This window comes from Pecten maximus, chromosome 16 (assembly GCF_902652985.1).
Source record: "Pecten maximus chromosome 16, xPecMax1.1, whole genome shotgun sequence".
In the NCBI taxonomy this organism is placed as follows: domain Eukaryota; kingdom Metazoa; phylum Mollusca; class Bivalvia; order Pectinida; family Pectinidae; genus Pecten; species Pecten maximus.
The window spans coordinates 18,003,378-18,009,951 of record NC_047030.1 but is presented as its reverse complement, the minus strand read 5'-3'; the positions used below and the strand labels follow the sequence as shown (position 1 = coordinate 18,009,951).

Below are 6,574 nucleotides of genomic sequence, written 5' to 3'. Positions count from 1 at the left end.
CTATCTAGTCTGTAATATTAAAAATGTATATAGTACAATGTTGACTATCTAGTCTGTAATATTAACAGTGTATATAGTACAATGTTGACTATCTAGTCTGTAATATTAACAGTGTATATAGTACAATGTTGACTATCTAGTCTTCAATATTAACAGTGTATATAGTACAATGTTGACTATCTAGTCTGTAATATTAAAAATGTATATAGTACAATGTTGACTATCTAGTCTTCAATATTAACAGTGTATATAGTACAATGTTGACTATCTAGTCTGTAATATTAACAGTGTATATAGTACAATGTTGACTATCTAGTCTTCAATATTAACAGTGTTATAGTACAATGTTGACTATCTAGTCTGTAATATTAACAGTGTATATAGTACAATGTTGACTATCTAGTCTGTAATATTAACAGTGTATATAGTACAATATTCATTCGGAACGCTTCTTGGCTGTACGACCACTGTAACGACATAAACAAAGTCACGAAAGGTTAGGGAAAGATGGCCGTTCTTTTTGAAGACGGTAAGCTCGGTGATGTAATATGGAATTGGCTACGGCACATGACGGATAACATAACCAACCGACATCCTATATTGACATAGTTATGGTTACTGTATACCGCTGCAAGCGTCGATTTTTCGATTTCTGAATGGTTATTGAGGTACCCATTAGAGGCGAGGCGACTATTCAACCGGACAGGGAGATTCCGACCTAGCCATTTCAGCATCTATTTCCGAATTCGTCAGGTCATAACTTGGATAATACTTGACCAATTTTGTTCATCGAACACTCATTGGAAAGATAAAACATTTCTCTTTAAGGTAATGTATGTGTCACTAAGGTTTTTGACCCGCAGAATACGACAAATTATTTTTTTTTTTAAATACGTTGGTCTTCCCCTCTTTGTAGTTACTACCCTTGATACTATATACATATATATATAGACTATCATTTGGAAAATCGTGCCAAGCCCCTGTGAGAAATACCCGCAGCTTATACCGCTGCGCATAAAGTTTTCTTCGTTCGTCATTTGTGTTACTATGTCAAAAATAAGCACAGTGTATCATATGCACTTTGTGTTGGTGATCCGAAGGTAAGGATTTGAATTTATGAAATAAAGAAGGGAGGGGGGGGGGGGGGGGCGATAGGGTTATATAGAAACTCAATCAAACTTTAAGAAGGGGTTACAATGTAATAATGTAATATGATAAAGAACATTGTATGTAACGTTTGGTTGCAATAGTGTATTTTTTCATTTTCAATCTTTCATAATTACTATTTGTCGAAGAATGTAGCGCCTTTAATCGCTAGGAAAATGATTTCTTCTAAATATTTTCTTAAGCTTCGGCCAATTTTTTTATAGCTATACTAACACAAAGTGAGAATACCAACAACCACACGAAATGGTAATTCTAACTCAAATTTGAAAAAATGAGGGCACAATAAAAACAAAATAAATATTTACACGGAGGCACTTGAAATACGTACAAGAATAATAACTGCTAGTATATATGAAACTGTACTCGTGCTCAAATACACATTTTGTGTTCAGACTAAAATACTTTTAATAATAAATCTGATATCTTCATCAATTTTTCTTCAATAATTTGAAGGAGTTTCAGAAATACTGTGTTTTAAACAACTTTAAAGAAAGTCAGACTGAGCACAGATTTAAGCCTTGAGCAAAAGAATGGTTCCATGGATACTGCCCTAGGTGTTCTAATGCTGTAACTTCATTTGGCAAAAGAGACTGCTGTTAAATGAAACTGATGGTTATTTACAGATTTTTAAAGGCCGGTTTTACCATAGAGCGGTACAGTTTGGAGATATCCCGCTACAGAATGATCAAACATACACGTGAAAAGACGAACGCAGTAAATCCCCAGAGGTATGTGACATATATACAGCCAAATCTCGTTATCTCAAAGTTTGTGATGTCATTAAAATAAATTCGAGATATCCCAAGTTTTCGAGGTGATCGAGTGTTTTATATAGGTTTTTTTTACTGTCGGAACTGTTTGTTTTACTTCGAGAATCTATGAGAGTTGGAGATAATAAAGTTTGAATGTATTTATTCAAATTGATAGTATATAGTACGTAGACTTAATATATAAAACAATTCACAAAGGTCAAAGATGCAGTAATATCATCGAAAAATCTTTATTTCAACTGCCATAATAAATAAACACGAATCCTTTGAAAATGCCATCTCAAATGTTTTAATTTGCAAAAAAAAAAAAAAAAAAAAAATGTAGAATAGATAGTCAGACATCGAAGAGATTAGTCATATTCTGCTAATACCTTGTTGTGGCATTTTCTCTGAATAAACAAAGCTTGCTGTCCTATAGTGTGTCAGGGTTAAACAAGTGAAGTGCAGGGAACACATAGCAAGTAACAATTTTCAACGGCAAATAACATACAGCTTTTGTCCTGTTCTGGGATCTTCAAGTAAGGTTTAAGCCAAAAAATGGACGAAAGCTGTCTGTAAGTTGGTCGTCGAAAATCATAAATGGGGAGACGAGTACTTGATATTTGTATACTTTTAAGTACATCCACATATAGACTATGCTACAAGGACGAGTTCTATAGAGATAAATAATATGTGTATGTAATGGATGTCAATGATTCATTTATTATATCCATAATTTTTTTTATAATATCCATAATTCATCTATAATATTCATAACTTATAACTCATTTATAATATCCATAATTCATCTATAATATCCATAATTAATTTATAATATCCATAATTCATTTATAAAATCCATAATTCATTTACAATATCCATAATTCATTTATAATATCCATAATTCATTTATAAAATCCATAATTCATTTACAATATCCATAATTCATTTATAAAATCCATAATTCATTTATAATATCCATAATTCATTTATAATATCCATAATTCATTTATAAAATCCATAATTCATTTATAATATCCATAATTCATTTATAATATCCATAATTCATCTATAATATCCATAACTAATAGCTCATTTATAATATCCATAATTCATTTATAAAATCCATAATTCATTTATAATATCCATAATTCATTTATAAAATCCATAATTCATTTATAATATCCATAATTCATTTATAATATCCATAATTCATATATAATATCCATAATTCATTTATAATATCCATAATTAATTTATAATATCCATACCTCATTTCATTTATAATATCAATAAATCTTTTATGATTGTATATATATATATGTACTTTACTCAAACGACTTCTTTTATATCTAGTATCAAAAACTAGAATGTTTTACCTCGCGAATTCAAGGAAACCAACTGTTTTACCGCTTTTAAAAGAAAACTAGTCAAACATTTAGTTAAAGTAATATATCAGATACTGTTATTTTTATCATCAATTGTAACAGTAACTTCTCTTTCTTGCTTGCTGTCCTATAGTGTGTCAGGGTTAAACAAGTGAAGTGCAGGGAACACATAGCAAGTAACAATTTTCAACGGCAAATAACATACAGCTTTTGTCCTGTTCTGGGATCTTCAAGTAAGGTTTAAGCCAAAAAATGGACGAAAGCTGTCTGTAAGTTGGTCGTCGAAAATCATAAATGGGGAGACGAGTACTTGATATTTGTATACTTTTAAGTACATCCACATATAGACTATGCTACAAGGACGAGTTCTATAGAGATAAATAATATGTGTATGTAATGGATGTCAATGATTCATTTATTATATCCATAATTTTTTTTATAATATCCATAATTCATCTATAATATTCATAACTTATAACTCATTTATAATATCCATAATTCATCTATAATATCCATAATTAATTTATAATATCCATAATTCATTTATAAAATCCATAATTCATTTACAATATCCATAATTCATTTATAATATCCATAATTCATTTATAAAATCCATAATTCATTTACAATATCCATAATTCATTTATAAAATCCATAATTCATTTATAATATCCATAATTCATTTATAATATCCATAATTCATTTATAAAATCCATAATTCATTTATAATATCCATAATTCATTTATAATATCCATAATTCATCTATAATATCCATAACTAATAGCTCATTTATAATATCCATAATTCATTTATAAAATCCATAATTCATTTATAATATCCATAATTCATTTATAAAATCCATAATTCATTTATAATATCCATAATTCATTTATAATATCCATAATTCATATATAATATCCATAATTCATTTATAATATCCATAATTAATTTATAATATCCATACCTCATTTCATTTATAATATCCATAATTAATTTATAATATCCATACCTCATTTCATTTATAATATCAATAAATCTTTTATGATTGTATATATATATATGTACTTTACTCAAACGACTTCTTTTATATCTAGTATCAAAAACTAGAATGTTTTACCTCGCGAATTCAAGGAAACCAACTGTTTTACCGCTTTTAAAAGAAAACTAGTCAAACATTTAGTTAAAGTAATATATCAGATACTGTTATTTTTATCATCAATTGTAACAGTAACTTCTCTTTCATAGAGTTAACTATTTATCTATTGTGTATTTTATATGGAATATTTATACGTTATTATTTCCCCCATTATACGTTGTTTTACGAACCAATTGGTGTATATATAGAGGATATGGAATTTATTTCACACGAGTAAGTTATTTTTTAAAAGTTATAAAAGACACGAGCTTTAGCGAGTGTTTTTTGCAACTTTTAAAAAATAACTTACGAGTGGGAAATAAATTCCATATCCAACAATTTCGAGTCGTGTGACCTGTTTCTACCACAATAATATCGGCTTGAATCCAAGGAAAGCGTGGCCAAGTATAATTTCGCGTATGCAAATAAAGTGTACCGGTGACGTCCGGGACCCGGTGATAAGCCTTTGGCATAACATGTATTTATCCTCGGAAAATAAAGACTAGTGTTATTATTATTCATTTATTTTTGCGCCAATTACTATTTTTGAAAATCGCTATTCATACAACCTTTATCCCGAGTAGATACGATGAGCTTAAATCTTGAATGTTAATTTGACCTGAAGTAGGACAGAAATCATGTCTGCTAAATGTCTGAACTAAGTAAAAGGACAGAAATCATGCCTGCTAAATGTCTGAACTAAGTAGGACAGAAATCATATCTGCTATATGTCTGAACTAAGTAGGACAGAAATCATGTCTGCTAAATGTCTAAACTAAGTAGGACAGAAATCATGTCTGCTAAATGTCTAAACTTAGTAGGACAGAAATCATGTCTGCTAGATGTCTGAACTAAGTAGGACAGAAATCATGTCTGCTAAATGTCTGAACTTAGTAGGACAGAAATCATGTCTGCTAGATGTCTGAACTAAATAGGACAGAAATCATGTCTGCTAAATGTCTGAACTAAATAGGACAGAAATCATGTCTGCTAGATGTCTGAACTAAATAGGACAGAAATCATGTCTGCTAAATGTCCGAACTTAGTGATGATTATTTTCTGTGTATATATAGTATGACTTTAAAAACAACCCCACACGACTGGTATAAACCGCAGCCAGCATGATTAGCTAAAAAGATGAATACATATCACTTATCATGACAGCCTAAAATGTCCACGATCTTCCTGTCACAAGGAGTTCATTATCTACTTCGGCATCGTCGGATGCGCATGGTTGATTGTACTATACGTATTATATATGGTAAGTGTAGCGTAGCATGCTTCGGCTAATAACACATATTTTTATAGGTTTGGTTTAATGTCATTTTAACAGACTCTGTTTCACAACACAAACCTGTTTGCACGGCTTTCAAACACAGAATATTAATATCTAAAACGATGTTCCCAGGCTTTCCCCAACAAAACAAACAAAGTCCTGCCTTACCCTTTTTACTCTTCGATGCGCTTCAGTGCATTTTTGGGGTATAAATCGCTCACCATGACGAACATGTCCTTATGGGTATGAAATTTGGTATATCGTAAGGCCATGATCGGAGCTGAGCAGTAACTATCTGGCTGTCTACTATTATGACACATGTAACACAACACGGTTAGACAATAGTTCGTTGGTCGACGTTCATTCTGTTCTTCTGGAAATTGTTGTTAGTGCAGTGTCTTGTATTCAAAGTCTTATATATGTCTGGTTCTGTCATTCAAAATAGTCTGTCGTTTTCCTCTCCGTTTATCTAGCTAACACTCTCCCCATGGTCTGTAGGTATCTCCTTTTCTAAATTTGTCGTAGCCTATTGTACACGGCTAGCTGACCCCTAGCGATCATTTTGCTTTCAGTTTATACGGTCATATCTCACCTTGATATATTTCCTTATCCTGTCTGGAGCATAGTGTTACAATCCTTCCCTCATCAAAGAAAGTTGATTGTGTTATCAAATTTAATTTTGAGCACGTACCCGTTACCCCCTTCCCGCCACGAAATACTTGGTTAGATACATTGTTAGGGAAGGCTTGAACATGATAAATGCAATATATTGAAACTAACATGGATAAGACTATGTAAATCAGAGTCTGCATGGCGTATTGTAAGTTTAAATTAAGCAGTAATATGTGAAATGTTAAA

The 6,574-nt window shown here is 30.8% G+C and overlaps 1 protein-coding gene across 1 annotated transcript in view; it reads left to right on the top strand.

The window, feature by feature from the left end:
• Window positions 1–1,789: 1,789 nt before the first annotated feature.
• The window catches only part of LOC117344963, a 15,820-nt gene continuing 11,035 nt past the window's right edge, over window positions 1,790–6,574 (top strand). The window contains exon 1 of the mRNA XM_033907867.1: window positions 1,790–1,895. The gene's annotated coding sequence lies outside the window, so the exon portion shown is untranslated. The remainder of the gene's footprint in view (window positions 1,896–6,574) is intronic.